The following is a 20,127-nucleotide window of genomic DNA, read 5'->3' as shown; positions in this document are numbered from 1 at the left end:
TTCAGACAAACACCACGCCTTTAAGTTCCAGCTTCCATTCTAGCCTCATGCATTTCAAGAAAATTACTTCTCTTTTAACTACAAGTCACCAGAAAGAGCAGACAATAGAACACAGATAAGACAGCTTAGACATGGGGAGCCGGTGGGGAGTCTCTTGGATAACTTCCACCCTTCACCCTCATACAATGGGCCCCAGTAAAAGTGGGCCTTAATAAGAACATTCCTTTATTAGGAAGGTGCACTTATATTCAGGTGCACTAACATAGAGAAGCTAAAAGTAGAATCAGTGGGTATGCCTGCAGCTGTAGAAAGATGTACGGGAACTATGTGTACTCCACCATAGGGTTTAGGTCTGCTGACTTCATTCTTGCTGCAGATACAAAGCTTTATAATTGTGTGTAAATTAATACACCCTGTCTCAAGTATGGTTTCCCAAAAGCCAACCTTGAACCAAGGTTTTATGTGTAAGTTATTTAAAAACATATTCAAGACTGCGAAGAAAAGAGGTTTAGTAGACTTACAGTTCCACATGGTGGGGGAGGCCTCACAACCATCATGGAAGGCAAGGAGGAGCAAGTCACATCTTACATGGATGGCAGCAGGCAAGAGAGAGCTTATGCAAGGAAATTCCCATTTTAAAACCATCAGCTCTCATGAAACTCAGTCACTATCATGAGAACAGCTCAAAGAAAGACCCACCCCATAATCCAATCACCTCCTACCAGTTTCATGACATGTGGGAATTGTGGGAGTTACAATTTAAGATGAGATTTGGGTGGGGACACATCCAAACCATATCAACCACACTTGACCCCTCCCAAATCTCATGTCCTCACATATCAAAACTAATCATGTCTTCCCAACTCTCCCCTAGGGTCTTAACTCCTTTCAGCATTAACTCAAAGGTCCACAGTCCACGTCTCATCTGAAAAAAGGAAATTCCCTTTCAGCTATGAGCCTATTAAATCAAAAGCAAGTTAGTTACTTCCTCAATACCATGGGGGTATGGGCATTAAGTAAATACAACCACTCTAAATGGTAGAAATTGGCTAAAACAAAGGGGCTACAGGTCCCGTGCAAGTTGAAAACACAGCAGGGCAGTCAAATCTTAAAGCACAAAAGTGATTTCCTTTGACTCCATGTCTCACATCCAGGTCACAATGATGCAAGAGGTGGGTTCCCATGGTCTTAGGTAGCTCCACCCCTGTGGCTTTGCAGAAAATAGCCTTCCTCCAGACTCCTTTCATGAGCTGGCATTGAGTGTCTGCTGCTCTTCCAGGTGCACAGTGCAACCTGTGGGTGATCTACCTTTCTGGGGTCTGGGGAATGGTGGCCCTCTTCTCAAAGCTCCATTAGGAAGTGCCCCAGTGGGAATTCTGTGTGGGGGCTCCAAACCCACATTTCCCTTCTGCACTGCCCTAGCAGAGGCTCTCTATGAGGGCCCCACCCCTTCAGCAAACTTCTGCCTGGACATCTAGGCATTCCATACATCCTCTGAAATCTAGGCAGAGGTTCCCAAACCTCAATTTATGACTTCTGTGCACCTGCAGGCTCAACACCTTGTGGAAGCTGCTAAGGTCTGGAGCTGCTAAGCAGAAGGCTGCTTGTGCCTTCTGAAGCTACTACCTGACCTGTACCTTGGCCCTTTTTAGTCATGCCTGGAGCAACTGGGATGCAGGGCAGCAAGTTCCTAAACTGCACATAGCATAGGGACCCTGGGCCTGGCCCACAAAACCGTTTTTTCCTCTTAGGCCTCTGGGCCTGTGATTGGAGGGGCTGCCATGAAGACCTCTGAACTGCCCTGAAGACATTTTTTCAATTGTCTTAGGGATTAACATTCAGCTCGTCATTACTTATGAAAATTTCTGCAACCAGTTTGAATTTCTTCAGAAAATGGGATTTTATTTCATATCACACTGTCAGGCTGAAAATTGTCTTAACTTTTATGCTCTGCTTCCCTTATAAAACTGAATGCTTTTAACAGTACCCAAGTCACATCTTGAATGCTTTGTGGCTTAGAAATTTCTTCCACCAGATATCCTAAATTATCTCTCTCAAGTTCAAAATTCCACAAATCTCTAGGGCAGGGGCAAAATGTCACTAATCTCTTTGCTAAAGCATAACAAGGGTCACCTTTGCTCCAGTTCCCAACATGTTCCTCATCTCCATCTGCAACCACCTTAACCTGGATGTCATTATCTATATCATTATCAGCATTTTGGTCAAAGCCATTCAACAAGTCTCTAGGGAGTTCCAAACTCTCCCACATTTTCCTGTCTTCTTCTGAGCCCTCCAAACTATTCAAACGTCTGCCTGTTGCCCAGTTTCAAAGTTGCTTCCACATTTCTAGGTATCTTTTCAGCAAAGCCTCTCTCTACTGGTACCAATTTACTGTATTATTAGTCTGTTTTCATGCTGCTGATAAAGATGTACTTCAGACTGAGAAGAACTTGAGGTGTAATGGACTTACAATTCCACGTGACTGGGGAAGCCTCATAATCATGGCAGAAGGCAAGGAGGAGCAAGTCACATCTTACATGGATGGCAGTAGGCAAGAGAGATCTTGTGCAGGGAAACTCCCATTTTTAAAACTATCATTTCTTATAAGAATCATTCATTATCACAAGAACAGTGCAGGAAAGGCCCACCCCCATAATCCAATCCCCTCTCACCGGGTTCCTTCCACTACACGTGAGAATTCTGGGAGCTACTATTCAAGATGAGATTTGGGTGGAGACACAGACAAGCCATATCAACATCTCAGAAGATTTCTTATTCTCAGAGGGCTAGAGGCATATTAAATATCCCTACCTACCAGAGCAGCACAGTGAGTATGTTTACATTTGGTAGAGAGAATGCATCAGAAACTCCTCTCTCTTATATTGACTTTTACATGAGGAACAGGGCATTAAATAGAAAAACAAATAGAAAAGCTAATACCTAATAAATATGTGTGTGTGTTTCTGTTTTTGGGGGTATGTCTATATGTTCCATAAATGGATTTAGAATAGATTCTTAGATATGCAGCTGCAGGGTCAAAAGAAATGTTTTAAAAGTAATAGAATGTCTAAAAGACCATTTATGCTTGAAAAATTGGACACGTTAGGAACACTCTGCCATATCATGCCTATCAACTCAGATTATTCTTCTAACTACTAACTACACTCTGATGCTCCACAAGGAGAAAAAAAACTACTATTTGCTGCCTCATTTTCTAGTCACACTTTCTTGTAATACAAACAGACAGAACTGGATCCATAAATGAAGTTTATAGTGTCTGTGTGGGTACAAGAAGGTAAAGGGAACATATCACAGACTTTAAAAACAGATCTTATTTCAAGGATGATTATCATTCTATTTCTCTACTTTTGGAAAAAGAAAAGTTCACACTTGTTTGTTTGGTCTGAAATAATAAACTTATGCATAAACAAATGTGTAAATGTTGAACTGTAAAATAAAAATGTAAGATATAAAGGGGCTCTTTACCAGTGAAACAGCTGGTAGGTTTCTAATATTGCTTGTAAGCTCTTTTCAACTTGTTCTTCCATTGAATGTTTGTATGTGGAACAGTTACACATTCAATTATTAAGTATATTTCTGCAAAGTAGTCACTGTATATTAATTCAGCATCAATAAAAGTGTGCTTTGCTAAAAACAATTAGGTTTTTCAGTCTCTCCTGCAACTGATATTTATTGCTTAGTGGAAAAACTGTGTCTCGGAAATGTATGGATTTCTTGGCTTTTCCAAGAGAAAAGAGAGGAGAAAGTCAGCAGGACATGAAAGTATACTCTGGGATCAGATTTTCTTTGTGTGTCCACTAATTTATTTGTTTTTTTAGGCATTTTATAAAACACAGAGAAGCAATAGAGATTCTACTTCATCCAAGACACAGAGATTAGGCCATAATTCTGGGGAAAGAAAATTTTGAAAACTCCATCTTGGCCTGAAGTGTTGAATCAAGGAGTCTGGATCTGACTTGAAATAAGGTCAGAATGACAAGTTCAATGGGATCTTAACTGGGTGGATTAGCTTCGCCTTTCAGTGAGCATTCTTGTGGTGTTCAGTAACTAAGAGAGGCAGAAGTATAGGCCATCATGAAAGTTGGTAGGAAGATCACTCTATTCACTGCTTTTTTTGTGGTGTGCCAAAATGTGAAGGAGGACAGAATTCTCAGTTCTCCTAAGGAAGGACAAAACAACTCCATTTGAATTATAAGACTGCTAAACCTTCATTTGAAATCATTGTGAGACTCTCTTTTAAATACATCATTTTTGTTATAATTTACTCAGTCAGCAAATATCTATGAAGTACCTACTATCTGCTGGGCACTGTTTTAAGTGCTTGGGATATAGCAGTTAAAAATGATAAAAGGGAGGCTAGGCACAGTGGCACATGGCTGTAATCTCAACACTTTGGGAGGATCACTTGACCCTAGGAGTTCAAGACCAGCCTGGGCAACACAGTGAGGCCTAGTCTCTACGAAACACTTTTAAAAATATTAAAAATTTAAAAAATTTAAAAATAGCTGGATGTAGTGGCACCCGTTTGTAGTTCTATTTTGGAGGCCAGGTGGGAAGATTACTTGAGCCCAGGAGTTTGAGGCTGCAATGGGCTACGATCATGCCACTGTGCCAGAGTGTCAGGGTGACAGAGCAAGACCCTATCTCTAAATAATAATAAATAATAGTATTATCATTAATAAAAAAACACAAAGCCCCGGCTTCATAGAGCTGACACCATAATCAGATAAGTGAGATAGTAAACAATGTTTTAACACAGCAGAGTATAAAACAAAAACATGATGAATATGAAGTGTATATTATATGTTATAAGATGGCACATGTAGTAAAGAAATACAGACTCCTATCAAGGTGAGGGGATGGATTGTGTTAGGGCAGGCCTCAGTGATTTGTCCAAAGATTTAAAGGATATAGGGAATGAGCCAAGGCAATGGTTGCAGAAAGAACATTTAAGACAGTCAGAACGAACAAAATAAAATGCCTATACAGTAGCAGGTTGAGTTTATTCAATAACGAGAAGACCATGTGGGCTTGAAATCACATGACTTCAAGGGACAGATCCTAGGAAATGGAGTTTTAGAAGTGATAGAGGAGAAATTGTGTAAGGCTCTGTAGGCCTTTGGATGTACTTTGGCATTTGCTCTGAGTGACATGGGGATTGTTGAAAGGTTTCAAGCATGTCTTTTAAATAAGTAAAATGTCTTGCTATAAAATTACTAGGACATCTCCGTTCCATTAATGTTTCAGTAAGATCTTTAAAATTTGCTTTGTCTTTTTAGGAATAGAATACCCTCTAAGAGGCTTAGATCATTTTCTATTCTATATCAGTTACTTCATCAGAAAAATTAAGTTGTCCAGAGTTTCTGTCTTCCAAATGGTGGACTCTATTTCTACTTTTTAAAAGAAATTCCTCCCAACTTCTGTCTAAGAAAAATTTACATTTGAGGAGGGATTCTCTATTCTTAAACAAAGGGTGAATTAGAGGATTCTCATTAGCACTAACTGTGTCTTTTTATAACTGAAATGGATTTATTTCTTTTAAACAATATAATGTTTAAGTCATGTTTTAAACAGATGAAAATTTATTTTGTATTAGTGTGCCATTTAGAATCTTATTGACAATATGATACGAGGAAATATCACTGATAATCTTATTTATGACTTGACAAAATCTCTGACTGAGATTTTTTTGTTCTCTCAATCTCCCAACTCTGTTCTTGATTACTTCCTTTAGCTCATTATATAAAAACAAACAAACGAACAGAAGCAATGAGAATAAGTAAAAATCCATTGGCTAATTTTCTGTCACCCAGTTTTTTTTGTTTGCGTTTTCTTTATCTGCATGATTTTCATCAAAAATTATCAATCCAGTGATGGTAGGTGGACCCCCACGTTTGAATCAGGCATAAACACTGATATAACTTTACCCAGATATTACTCCAGTGTACTCAAGATATTGAAACATGCTACTAACAATTATTGTCAAATTTTTTGTAAATACTTTTTATGAACCCCCAAATGGCATAAGATACTCTTAACTAAAAACGTGTGAGGGCACATAGTTTCCCACGAGAAACCGAAACCAACACATTGTGGACTCTTGGAAAATGTTCATATCAATGATTTGTTTCCGATATAATGTTAATGGCCGCAGCGACCTGTCTGCAGTGGCCACTGCAAAGATGCTGCAGTAGGGGAGGTGCAGCCAGGACAGGTTCCTTGGAGACTGTGGGGGCCGGGGACAGGTGGGAACCCCGCCCCCTATCGAGTTGGTGAGGCAGGAGCCCCACACTCCTGGGCACAGCTGTAGCTGCCCAGCTGAGGCTCCAGACCCAGGCATTCCTGTGCTCTTGGGAGTCCGGGAAGCCCCTCTTCCCCCGCTGGCTTGGAAGTGCCTGTTCTGTATCCCTGGCCTCTGCCTGCTCTAGGGCAGAGCAAAGTTGTGTCCACGGCCGGGTTCTCTTGCAACCCAGTTGGGTGTGCGTGGTCTCGGGGCGGCACTGACATGCCAGTCCCCTGTCGCCATGGCCCCCTCCAGACTTTGGGTACTGATGAGCATAGGAGGGAGGCCAAGGCGAGGCTTAGGACAGCTCAGCGCAGGCGCCCCTTGACACAAACGGCCTGGGCCTGCGGTGGATGGCATGTTGATGGTGGCAGGTGGCAGACAGAATCCTGGGTGGAAATGGGTGGGTACCCGGTGAAACCCTATCTTCAAGCCAGAGATGGCCTGAAGTCTGGGGTCCAAGTTATCAGTTATTGGTGGAGTCTGCGGCCCCGAGTGAGAAGGTATGATGATTTCTCCGGGCCTGCCCTTAGTTGCCCACAAACCGATCAGCACACACTTCTTTCCTTCTGAGTTCATAAAAACCCAGGACTGATGTCACGACTGACACCAGGACTACCAGCTGCGGGAAGGAGCTCCCCACTGCGGGGGTCCTGAAAGCTGTTCTGTCACTCAACGAAGCTCCTCTCCTCCTTGTTTACCCTCCAGTTGTCCACATAAGAGATTCTTCCTGGATGTGGGACAAGAACTCAGGACCTGCCAAATGGTGCGACTAAAAGAGCTGTAATACCAACAGAGCTGAAACACACCCCCTGCCCTTGACCGCGCTCCCCACATAGCAGACAACGAGAAGAGAAGGGTTGGGCCCTTCTGGGAGCCCAGAGAAGCGAATGGCTGTGGTCCTTCCGGGAGCCCAGACCTAGCGGCGCCTTGAGTCAGGGCTGTGACACCGTCTTTGGGGCTCTGCAGTTCCTGACATCTCCAAGCTCCAAGGCACCACTGTGTTCCCTCATCCAGAGGCGGGTGCCCACAGTGCAACCCGTGTGCGGTACACCTCATTTAGCCACAGCTCACAGGGAGTCAGCACCTGGTGCCGGTGCCTGAAGCTGTCCACACTGTCACAGCCAGCGTGTCTGGCTGTAAGCAGTGGCTGTACCCCATTCTTGCTCGCCCACACACCCTTCGCCTCTTCGCGCCTGGCTCACCTTTGACAGGTGTGGGATCCAGGCCAGTAGTGTGAACTGAGCGTAGCCTTCCTGGCTGAGTGTGTGGAATGAGTCCAGTGGATGTGAGCAATACTCAGATAGAAGGTGCCACCGGCCACAGAGGTTTGTGGCTGGGGAAGCAACACCCCAAGCATCCTGTGACAATGCCACTGAGAAGACTTATGGATAAGTTGATCACGTCTCATATAAACCATGTAAATATGGTTCATGCTTATCAAAATATAAGATGTAATTATGATTAATGATCAGACAATACACATTTAAATAATTTTTATAGATTATATTTAGAAGCCTAGTTAAGGCATGCAAATTTGAAGTAAAATGTATTGATGAAATAATTATAAGTCTACCAACAACTTCCTAATAGACAGATTTGGGTTTAATCTAATAGCTAATGAAATAATATTTAAAATAGTTTGATCCTAGGTAATAACAACATAAGGCTAATTTACTCCTATCTAAAAGTAGAACACTCAGGTAATGAGATAGCTATGCTACATGATAAAAAGGAGACTAATCTAGAAAAACCCAGTGTCCTGACTGCAGTTTAATGAGACTTTAACTGATTTAATTTTCTTTAAGGATTATCTAATACTTATGCCCCTTTTACAAATACTCCTTATTTTTCCTTTATTAAGTAATCTACATATTTTTGTCATAATAAATTAATGTAAGGTGTTTCATTTTTAAAGGACATTTTTTCTAACATGTCAGGAAAGTAGTTATACAGTACAAAGAAATGGTTAAGTTCCTAACAACATCAGAAAAAAATTACTTTGTAACTTGATGCCCAGGATTTCAGAGTCAATAAATTAAAATGTCACTCCAGCATTTGAAAAACATATATGAATAATAGATACAATCTTCAAGAGTATCTCCTCCTGAAAAAACGAATAATGGTCATAACTTGTCAGCGTGTTAGAGAATAAAAGATTGCTACTAAAAAGTGAACTCATTTTCCTTGCTTCTAAAAAAAATTATTTCTTAATGTTAGAGGGAAGAAAATACTTCAAGCCTAAAGACAAGCCGTTTGAAATTACCCCATGGGAAGAAGAGAACTGCAAAGGTGTTCTCTGGATGGATTTTGATCTCTGCAAGGATATGAACTATAATGATCAGAGGGCATTCTAAAATGCTGCAGAAATTGTTAAACCACGGAATGACTCGACTGGACACCCTTTATCTTTCAAGATTGAACGCCAGTGAGTAAGAGCTTCAGGCTACTAGAGCAATGATGGTTTTTGAATTATAAAGATTAGATATTAAATAATTGGAGATTCTTGTCAGCATGTTGTTAAGCTAATTTTAAGTCCTTCAAGCCTTAGGAAATAACCCATGTCTATATACAGCTGTACATGTTATATTTTGTTCTAATTAGCTAAGATCACAGTTTTATCAATTGAATAAAGTCTGTAATTCCATATTAGTAAAAACTATAGTTCTTTTAAAATACAGCATGGTTTGTTTCCTAAATAAAATAAATAATTCTGAATCTTGATGTAAATGTATACTTTTGTTGAATCTTTACAATTATTTCTGTATAAGTAACAGATATAACGTATTTTGTACAATCTAACTTTTAAAAACACTCTACACAGGAAATGCAAAAGATTTAATAAAACAATTAAAAATAATGTGCAATACACTGAATGGTTAAGAAAATTAGATTTAATCACCCTTTGTTTTTGTTCTCCATGGTATAAAATACGCCGTATATGGCCGGGTGCGGTGGCTCACACCTGTAATCCCACACTTTGGGAGGCTAAGCCAGGCAGATCAAGAGGTCAGGAGTTTAAGACTAGCCTGTGAACACAGTGAAACCCTGTCTCTAGTAAAAATACAAAAATTAGTTGGGTGTGATGGCATGCACCTGTAGTCTCAGGTACAGACTGAGGTGGGAGAATCGCTTGAACTCGGGAGGCAGAGGTTGCAGTAAGCCAGGGTGACAGAGCGAGACTCTGTCTCAAAAAAAAAAAAAAAAAAAAAGACACATATTTAGCAAGTTTATGTTTTGTATTAATTCTCTTCATGTACCAAGATACTGGATAAACCCAAAATTACTAAAATCATTTTAATAGCTGCAATATTTTTTAGTTTTCTGTTCAAGGATCTAATATTTACTCATCATTATAATCTTTGTGATGTTACATTTTTAGGAGGAATTATTGTTTGGAATAGGAATTATCTAAATTGGCTTCCTACATTTTTAGTACAGCTAGTTAGATTTAGGATTATGGTTTATTTCTAACTTTCCCCACAAGTGATTGGAGCACTGTCACATAAGAATAGAAGTTAAAATTATACCACAATAAGTTCTATTTTAAAATTCAAATTTTAACTTTGTATTATTTAGATACAGTTATGTGTTGCTTAACAACAGGGATATGTTCTGAGAAATGTGTTGTTAGGCAATTTCATCATTGTGCAAACATCATAGGGTATACTTACACCAACCTGGATAGTGTAGCCTTCTACCCCCCTGTAGGCTGTATGGTATGGCCCATTACCCCTAGGCTATAAACCTGCATAGCATGTTAGTGGACTAAATACTCTAGGCAATTGTAACACAATTATAAGTATTTGTATATCTAAACATGTCCAAACGTAGATAAGGTACAGTAACAACACAATATTATAATCTTATGGGACCACCATCATATATAGGGGTAATTATTGATCAAAACATCATTATGTGGTCCATGACTGCGTTTATGAAATCTCTAGCCTAATCATTACATTTTATTTTTATAATAATGAAATTCTGCATAGTAAACATATTACATTTTTTATTTATGGGTTGATAAGCATAGCCTTTTAGGCTTTGTGACTTTTCAACATGCCTCAAAAGTTTTACAAATAAATGTATCTATAGAGGCAATTGGTAAATATTAAGAATGTATGCAGATTTGTGAAGTATTATAAAGTCATACTTTGTAGTAAGTTTCAAAATTACTCTTCACTTTCCTTTCCTACTGCTGTCAACATAGTACAAATCTGTGTTATTCTTTCTACTTCATTTCATTCTGTAAATTTTCACAGACTGATTTTCTTAACGCATTTTCTTGATGACTGTTCACTTATAAAACTTACCATAACTCTGCAATAGTAAGGAAGCTAGGTTTGCATTCCTCCCCCTAAATTTAAGAGTTTTTTTGCTAGTTCATGCCAATTCATTCTTTGATTGAAGCAACCTGACTTTCCATAAATGTCTCAGCAAAAATAATCTTTTAGCAAATGTTGCTGTCTGTCCAGAGTGGAAGGCCCTGTCTTACCCTTCTCTGTTCAACAATTAATTATTCACAAAGAAATCTATCTCAAGCCCCACTTTTTGCATAAAACCCTTTCTTCCAGTCCCAGTTGAAGTTGAAGGTGGCAATTGCTAATCTCTAGTGCTGGCTAAAAACATATGTAATATTTCCAGTAATAAATTTCAGTAAGCCTTCCCTAGTTGTCTATTTGCAATTCCAGTATGCTGATTGACATATTTCATTTTAATATCTTGATTATAAATATACCTAGGATAAAGATTTCTGTCTTCAAGACCTTATAGGATAAAGGATTTATGGATATTGGCCAAAATCCTACAGTGCCATATAGGCAGGCTTCTGCATACTACTCAGCTTCACCACTCATTGTGTCTCTCCATCCCCTCTGGACACTAACCAAACTTATCCTTTCTCACACCATTCTCCCTTCCCCATCAGAATTTGCATACATGCTGTTACCTCTGCCTGACATGCTCTTGTTCCTCATCGGGCTTGTTAAATTCTATTCAATGTATAGCTGTCGATCTGGGACCTTTTTAAAGGAAAGTCTTTTCCGAACAATTTGGCTGTTTTCAATATTCTTCTACACTCTCATAAAACCCTGCATGTGAAGTTTGTGACTCTCAATACACTTGGGATTTTACACATATATATGTAATTTATTGAATTTATATGAAATTATATAAATGTATATGTAATTATTGAAATTATATGTAATTTATTATGTGAATTTTACACATATATGCAAAATTGTATATATATGTATGTGTGGGTATGTGTGTATATGTGTACATACACATATACACATACACACATATGATTATATGTAGTATGATTATATATAATTATATATACATATAAGGTTATATATGTGTCTTTGTGTGTGTGTATATACACACACACACACACACTATATATATATATAAAATTGTGTGTTTATCTTCCTTTTCCACTTAATGAGAAAACTTTAATAATCTGACATCTCAAAGTGAGAATAGTGCTTGGCACAGAGTAGACACTCAATAAATATTTTCACATTAAGTCTGGTTCAGATAATAGTATATAGAAGTGTGATAGTTACAATATCCTAAATAAAAAACTCCCAAATAAGAGACATACATAGCTACTTGGTAGGTCACCAATTCTTTAGTTTTTTACTTCATTCCCCTTAAATGAAAGCATCACTAGTAAAGGAGTAATCTGAAAAAACCAACAGTGGGAATAAAAGGTACTAGGTACAAATTCTAATTATACATCCAACATTATTCCCATTACACAGCAACATAGTTCTACCATGAGCTTAGATTTTTCTCAGCATAAAACTACTATAGCATCAACAATTTTGCTGTGAGAATAAGTGTCTATGTTTGTATATATTATATACTTTTAACATATAGAGCATTATATAAAGCATATACTTGTAAACATGTGTTTTTAAATGTAAAATATCCATTAAAGTTTTAAAAACATCTTTCGGACTCAATAACCAAGAATGATGCCAAAATTGATCTTCTTTAAAGCAAATTTTACTCTGTAGTAAAATGCATTTACATGATTTTCTGGTATGTTTGATACTAAAACAGAAACTGATATGGCACCAGGCTAAACAATAGACACTAGATGTTTTTAAACCCCATTAGATTGCAATGTCATTGACAGCAGGGAGCAAGTATTTTATTCCCTTGTAATCCTCTACTGTTCATTGTATAGGACATGGTTTTGCATGGAGTGAATGTTCAATAACTCTTATTGTTGTGGTGATTGCTAGATAATGAGTCATGAAGAATAGCAAAATTAGAGTCAGAAAAAAACACAGAGAGCTGTGGCAATCATGTGTGTTGCAATGAACATCAAGAGTCTAACCAAAGAATGACAATGAGAGAATAAGGTTTGTATACCTAGTAAAATGTTGCTATGAGGCTATTCAGAAAGACACAAACTGACTTAATCTGATATAAGTGTGAATTCAGGAAGATAAAGTAGAAAATTCATGATCTGTTGTTGTAAATTTCAAAGCAATAATCACAGCTAGAAGAAATAAAATTTCACTGGATACCTTTGAAATTATATCTTCAAAAGATTTTGCTATCTTCTCCTTTGTGTTCACTTTTCAAATAATATTTTTAGTGAGTTAAACAGAAATGCTTCTTGTAGGAAGGCTGATGCAGAAAGTATTTATACAGTGAAGTGAAAGCAGAATCCAGATATATTAGGCTGGTGCAAATGTTAACTGCACCATGGCAAAAACCATTACGTTTGTATCAACCAAATATTTCCCTTCAAGATCAAGCACAGTGCTAGAGGTTTTGTATCTTCCAAATGCCAACGGTATTTTTCATTTTAGTCTTACAGGCATTTCATGTTTATGCTTAATAGTAATGTCAACACTACTTGTGAAATGGGGTGATACATTGGAAAATACTAATGTGTTCTGAATAACACATCAATGGAGATGATCTTTAAAAACATTCACATATGCTTAAGCTTTCCAGGGGTAGATAGTGCTAAAGGAAGATCTAATTTTAAGCCATGCTTCCATCAGCCAAGGATTCAAGCAAGCATCCATTTCCCATGGAACCTGGTGGAGCAGCATGGTTGCAAAAAAGGAAGCCCTGAGCTTGAGATTCTCCCACTAGCCACGCAGAAAAACCAATAATAGATCTTAAATTCTACCATGAAGTAACTTGGACATGAGGGCCAAATGGGAAAGCAGTGACCGAAGAACAGAGATATGGGTGAAAAGGGCAGGAGAGACCAAGGAGCCCATGATCTCATAGCCCCAGCTCACCCTGGTTCAGCAGAATGACATGTGGGTAGTGCATGTGAAATAGCTGGGGGTGGGAGGGTTACCAGTTCTCTTATCTGACTCACCCTGGCAAAAACGGAGTAACTTGAAGAGAACGTAAGATTAAAGCATTTTAAAGTGACCAGAAGAGAATAAAGTTATATTTTCCCACTACACAACAGGTAGGGGCTGCTAAGCATGACTTGACCGGAAAATTATGTCACAGCTTAAAGCTATTATAGTATTATTCACATCTGAACATCACTTGCATTTGAATTCTTACTCTCACTTTAAGCCTAAAATTAAATTGTTCCCCACAAAATAGAAAACACATCACTGTTCTGCACAAAGTAGAGAACGATGACTATGCATGTGTTTCCAAGTGGACTGGCCTATGAAGTAATAAAAAAGGTACCAGAAATATCTACATGTTGCCTCGACATTTCAGAAAGGGGAAACAAAAGCAGAATAAGCAAAGCCAGAAAATTTCCACCATATTGATTACTGAATCACTTTTACAGATTCCTCTTACATATTGTTTACTTTCTTCATTTTCTAAAACGGATGCATAATTATTATTTCAAGCCTGTAATCCCAGCACTTTGGGAGGCCGAGACGGGCGGATCACGAGGTCAGGAGATCGAGACCATCCTGGCGAACACCGTGAAACCCCGTCTCTACTAAAAATACAAAAACTAGCCGGGCGAGGTGGCGGGCGCCTGTAGTCCCAGCTACTCGGGAGGCTGAGGCAGGAGAATGGCGGAAACCCGGGAGGCGGAGCTTGCAGTGAGCTGAAATCTGGCCACTGCACTCCAGTCGGGCGACAGAGCGAGACTCCGCCTCAAAAAAAAAAAAAAAAAAAAAAAAAAAAAAAAGTGAAAAATAAAACAGTACAAATGAAATAAAAATTCCCATCGCCACCTTAAATATATTTGTGTATTACTTTATAGTATTTTAAATAAATATTTAGGATCTTATTGAATATGTAGTAAGTTATTAATTTTATTAACAAATTTTATTTTAATTTTATTATCTAAAATAATTTTAATTATTAAAAAGATCAATTAATATTTTAATGCTGTCTTTTAGTGCAACAGAACTTATCTACCTTCACAATTTCAGCAGGATACATCTACTGTTATATTCAGTGAGGACATCAGCTCCCTAATAGAATAATTGCCCTTACTTGAAATACTTTATTTTCATCCATACTTTCCTAAACAAGAAAATTGAGAAAGTGTTAAGGCACAAAATTCTGTGTGGTTCAAGGTTTTCATTTTGTTTCTCATCTTGTTTACCACCTATCCTACTCCTTCAATCCATTACCCACTTCCTATTCAGTTCTAAACTTGACTACTTATTTTTGAATTAGTGGGTTAGTCAGCAGTATTCTCTATGCCATCGCCCTTGACTCAACATGTTTTTTTTTTTTTTTTCCTAAAATAGCAGTAAAATATTCTCTGTCCTACTGCTCACCCTAATTAAATAGACAAACCTGGACTCCTCAGTTTCCCAAGACTTATGAAAACATAAGGAGTCAGTTGAATCAGTGGTATTTTAGCATAGGAAGAGTTATCTATAATTATGACACTTGTTTAGGTATTCGGAGTTCCTTCTCATGCTTGTTAATGCATCATTATATGGTCACACATAATCTACCTTTGCATCAATTAATAATGTGCATCCTTTTCTACTTAACCATATTTCACACATTATACTGTATTAGAATCACATTAGAACTTTTGGAGCATTGCTTTTCATTTTTAATTAACTTAATCACTTATAATATCAACATTCCCCACTGTTAAACTGAAAACTTTCCTGTAGTTATTTCTCACATCATGACTCGTAATGTAACTATGTGAGGGCATTTGAGGGTATTTGACAGGAAGAGGAGATTTCTAGTTTACCATTATTTCTGATCCAGGATACCAAAAATATAACTGCTCTGTTTTACAGGGCTTATTATTTCTGTGTGAGAATTGTAAGACAGAACAAGCAGCTAATCTTGATAGTGACAGGAGGCAGACAAATCCTAGGCAGACAGGGGTGGTTCCCGAGTAAAATCCTACCTTCAAGCCAAAGACAGTTGAAAGCCTGAAAGCCAACTTCAAGTCAAATCCACAAAGCAGATTGAGAACCTGTCTTCCCATTTGGCACACTTCCCTCGATTGATCCTCACCCTTCACCTATTTTATGTATGTCTATTCGTCCCTAGTTGGTTTTTTTACACTTTTGTGCCCACCTTTGAGTGGTGCCTTTGTTTTAACCTTTTCTCTATACTCACAAACCAACCAGCATGCACTCCCCCATTCTGAGCCCATAAAATCCCTGGACTCAGCCACATTGGGCGAGAAACCACCCTGGGGGACCACCTTCATGTGTCCTCTCTGCTGAGAGCTGTTTTGTTGCCCAATAAAATTATTCTCTACCCTCCTCACTCTTCAATTGTCAGTATGATCTCACTCTTCTTGGATGTGGAATGAGAACTTGGGACCCACTGAATGTGGGTACATCAAAAGCTATAACAACTATGGCCCTCTGCCCGTCACCAGTGGAGGGCAGCCACCCCATGCAATGAGAAGCAGCAGTGGGGTCGAGCCAGCCCTGGAGCCATGGGCCAGAATGAAGCAGAGGCTGACAGAGCTGTTAACCCATCACAGGACTGAAAGAGCTAATTAGCACACTGTAACATCCCCTCTGGGGCTTCGGGATCATGGGCACTTCTGTCTGGGTGTCACCATGTTCCCTTGTCTGGAGGCTGGAGTCCACCATGGGAGTGGCTTGTGACATGCCTTGTCCAGCTGCAAGCCCCATATAGAGCCTGATTCTGTGCCGGTGCTTGAGTGGCTGGGTGGACCCTGCACCTGCTCACTCACACACCCCCATCCACCAGGGGTGGATGCACAGTTTCTGAGTGCACAGTTGCAGCGGCCACAACATGCGGGCCAGTGTGCAAGCCAGATATGGCTTAAAGAGCTGAGTGGATGGGACGCCTCCTGCAGCAGGCCCAGGACAAAGTGAGGGCGTGAGCAGGGACATCACCAGTCACAGAGGTCCTCAGGTGGCAACGTGACTGAGAAAAATCCTGTGTCAATCTCTTGGCATTAAAATGAATTGTTGAGAGCTAATTCTGTGTTGTTTTATGCTACACATCTGCTGTGGTGTGGTCATATTTATCAAACTATTAATTGTGCTTAATACGCTTAGTGCCATTGTTTTTACATGCTTCTGCTTGGGCATGTGTTACCATTGTTACAGTGTAGCCTCATTTTATAGAATGCAGTTTCTAGTGCAACACAGTTAGAAATCCCACTTGTAAAAAAAGCTGCCAAAAGAGTATATTATGTGGAAAATAAATATTAAAATTTCTGGTTATCATTCATTCACATTTTCCATTATGATTGATTCTAAAATGAATAAAGTAAACGAATACTGTTTAGAATCATTCAAGTTTACCTATTTTTCTTTATTTATGGAAATTCATTTTGCAGTCAGTAAACCAAAAATTTGAAAAATAATAATTTAGACTGGGCACAGTGGCTCACGCCTGTAATCCCAGTACTTTTGGGAGCTGAGGTGAGTGAATCACTGAGGTCAGGAGTTTGAGACCAGCCTGGCCAACATGATGAAACCCCACCTCTACTAAAAATACAAAAGTTAGCTGGGTGTGGTGGTGCGTGCCTGTAGTCCCAACTACTCAGAAGGCTGAGGCAGGAGAATCACTTGAACCCAGGAGGTGGGGGTTGCAGTGAGCCGAGATCGCGCCACTGCACTCCAGCCTGGGTGACAGAGCAAGACTCTGTCTCAAATAAATAAATGAACAAATAAACAAATAATAAAAAAGTAAAATAATAAAAAGTTTCATACGGAATGTTGCAGGAAAGCCAGGATAATCAGTTTCCTACCTGATGACACAATGGGACACAGAAAACACATTATAATCACAGCAACCTAAGAATCAAAAGCCTTTTGCCATGTTCTTTATTTCCACACACATTGTTCATTTAGAAAGTTAAAAATATTCAAGTAGTTCACGGTGGTAGACTTTTTAAGCACTGCAAATTCTATTGAGATATGGCATTTATTGAATATTTACTATGTGCTAGGCATAGAGCAACCATAAAATAACATGGAACTCTTATGTTTCATTGCTATATAAAATGAAAATCCCTACGTATTCTCTTTCTTGTACTTGGGCAAGTCTTTATTTCTGTGATTGTTCCTTAATTCACAAAAAATCTGGAATCTCTATTCAATTTGACTTCAATGAATTTAATGTATTGAGCAAAAACTATAAGAAAGTAATTATACTGGCACTGCAAGAAACACAAAACAATTTACCTCTTCCCTATAAAAACACATTTTGAAAAATGTTACTAAAGTAATTGTGTAATTAAGATAAATGGGAGTGCTTACTTTGGATAAAAACTGTGTTTCTTAAAGAAATGGCTTTGAACTATACCCTGCAAAATGAAGAACCTTTTGACAGAGGACATACGGAAAATAGTATTCTTCAAAAAGATTAAGCATGAAGCAGCATGTGGTTTGAATAGATAGATATGAGTGAGAAAGAGATAGAGAGGTGAGGAGAAAAACATAGCTAAGGTTACATGTCAATAAGGAGTTTACTTCAAGTCAGTACAGGAATTGATATTTAATTAACTAGAAAATATGTTGTTACAGTGTGCTTTTGAGGATATTGATAATATTGTTAACATGGTAAGCATTATAATTTAGGAGAGCAGTGTGGCTTTCAAACATTGTGACCATGATCTTCAGTAACAAATATATTTTACATTAAACTCTATCCACTTACATATTCCTATGAAAAACTATTTTGGGAAATATTTTCACTAGCACTCTGGTGTTTTATCTTCTGTTCTCTTCCCTTTCTCTTCCATTTCCTTACAAAAATGTTGGTCTGCCTTCACTACATTTATGTCATGATATATGTCTGTAACGTGAACAATACTGCTGTAGAAATATCTTTTGCATGTACCAGTGGTACATGCAAAAGATTAATTTACAAGGGTGTATATAGGTGGGAGGACTGGTTATGGAATAACAAAGGTATGAATTAGATTGTGATGAGCTTTAATGCAATAAAGGAAGTCATGAAATACAAGAGAAAATACATACATTTAGTGGATATTTTTGACTAAGACACTAATGATTATTGCTAATGAAAATAAATAAAATTAATTTGCTTACCTGTTCTTTCAAGAAAACTCTCAAACCATGTTTTTTCTCTGTTCTCACACAAATGCAACAATAATCCCCAACACAGAAGATTCCCATGACCAAAGGTGTGGGGTTGTTTCCCCACAAAGAGCAGCACACACTAACTGCGTGTCCTCCAATTCTGACACTGTCTCTCCAAAGAGAGTGTCACATCTCACTACTTGAGGACTCTGTCCTCAAGACTGACTCCTTCTTCCCCTAAGGCACAAGTCCAGGCCTGTGGAAGTTCTGACTGACAAAATTCAAGTTAGGGTTCCTATGATTCCCTCTTTGGGTTCAATTATTTTCCTAGAGTGGCTCACAGGACTCTGGGAAACATTTATTTACATTTATCCGTTTATGATGAAGGATGTGTTAAAGGATAAAAATAAGCAGCCAGATGGAAAGATACATGGGGCTTGGCTTGGTAGGGTCCGGAGCACAGGAGCTTCTGTTCATGTGGAGTTAGTGTGTGCCATCCTTCTGGCGTATAGATGAGCTCCTGTTCACCATCCTGTTCACCTCCACGTGTTCAGCTCTCTGAAAGCTCCGCAAATTCATTCCTCTTGTGTTTTTATGGAAGCTTCATGATGTTAGCATTCCTTTCCCCAGGGTACAGGGCAGAATGTTCTCTGGGGAAGGTCCTAACATCCACAATCAGAAAGATAGAGGAAGATCACCTGTGCCTTGGGACAGGTGAAAGAAGGGAAGAGGGCAGAGACTCTGCTTCCTGAGGCCTAATATACCCAAAGTTACAAGAAAAGATTATAACAAGGGCTATGGGAGTCATGAGCCAGGAACTGTGGGAGAAAACCCACATATATGGTATATTGTAATTGTGTATCTCAGATACATACATATATATGTGCATATATATAAACATAAATATATGTATATATGCATATATGTGGATACATAAATATATAAATTTTACATATATTAATTTGCTTACCCGTTCTTTCATATATAAATATATACATGCATTTATGTATATATACACACACATATGTATGTATCAGATATGTGTATATATACACATATGAGATATGTATATACATATGTGGGTATATATATATGTATATATATCTCATAACACTGCATCTGTGTATGCGTATGTCTGTCTGCCCTTCTCAATCTGCCCCCTGTCATCAGAACAGAACTTTCCCTGTGGTAGACACTTTACCATTATTCGCAGCTCTATCCCCATGACTAAACATTTATCAGGGACATAATAACTGCTAAATTTGTATTTGTGGAATGAAGGAGACAACCAATAAAGAAAACTAAAATCTTAAAATAGCAAACATTAGCGGTCTAAAACTC

Source organism: Trachypithecus francoisi, unplaced genomic scaffold, assembly GCF_009764315.1.
Source record: "Trachypithecus francoisi isolate TF-2019V2 unplaced genomic scaffold, Tfra_2.0 Lachesis_group19, whole genome shotgun sequence".
NCBI classification, from domain to species: domain Eukaryota; kingdom Metazoa; phylum Chordata; class Mammalia; order Primates; family Cercopithecidae; genus Trachypithecus; species Trachypithecus francoisi.
This window is presented reverse-complemented; position numbering follows the sequence as displayed.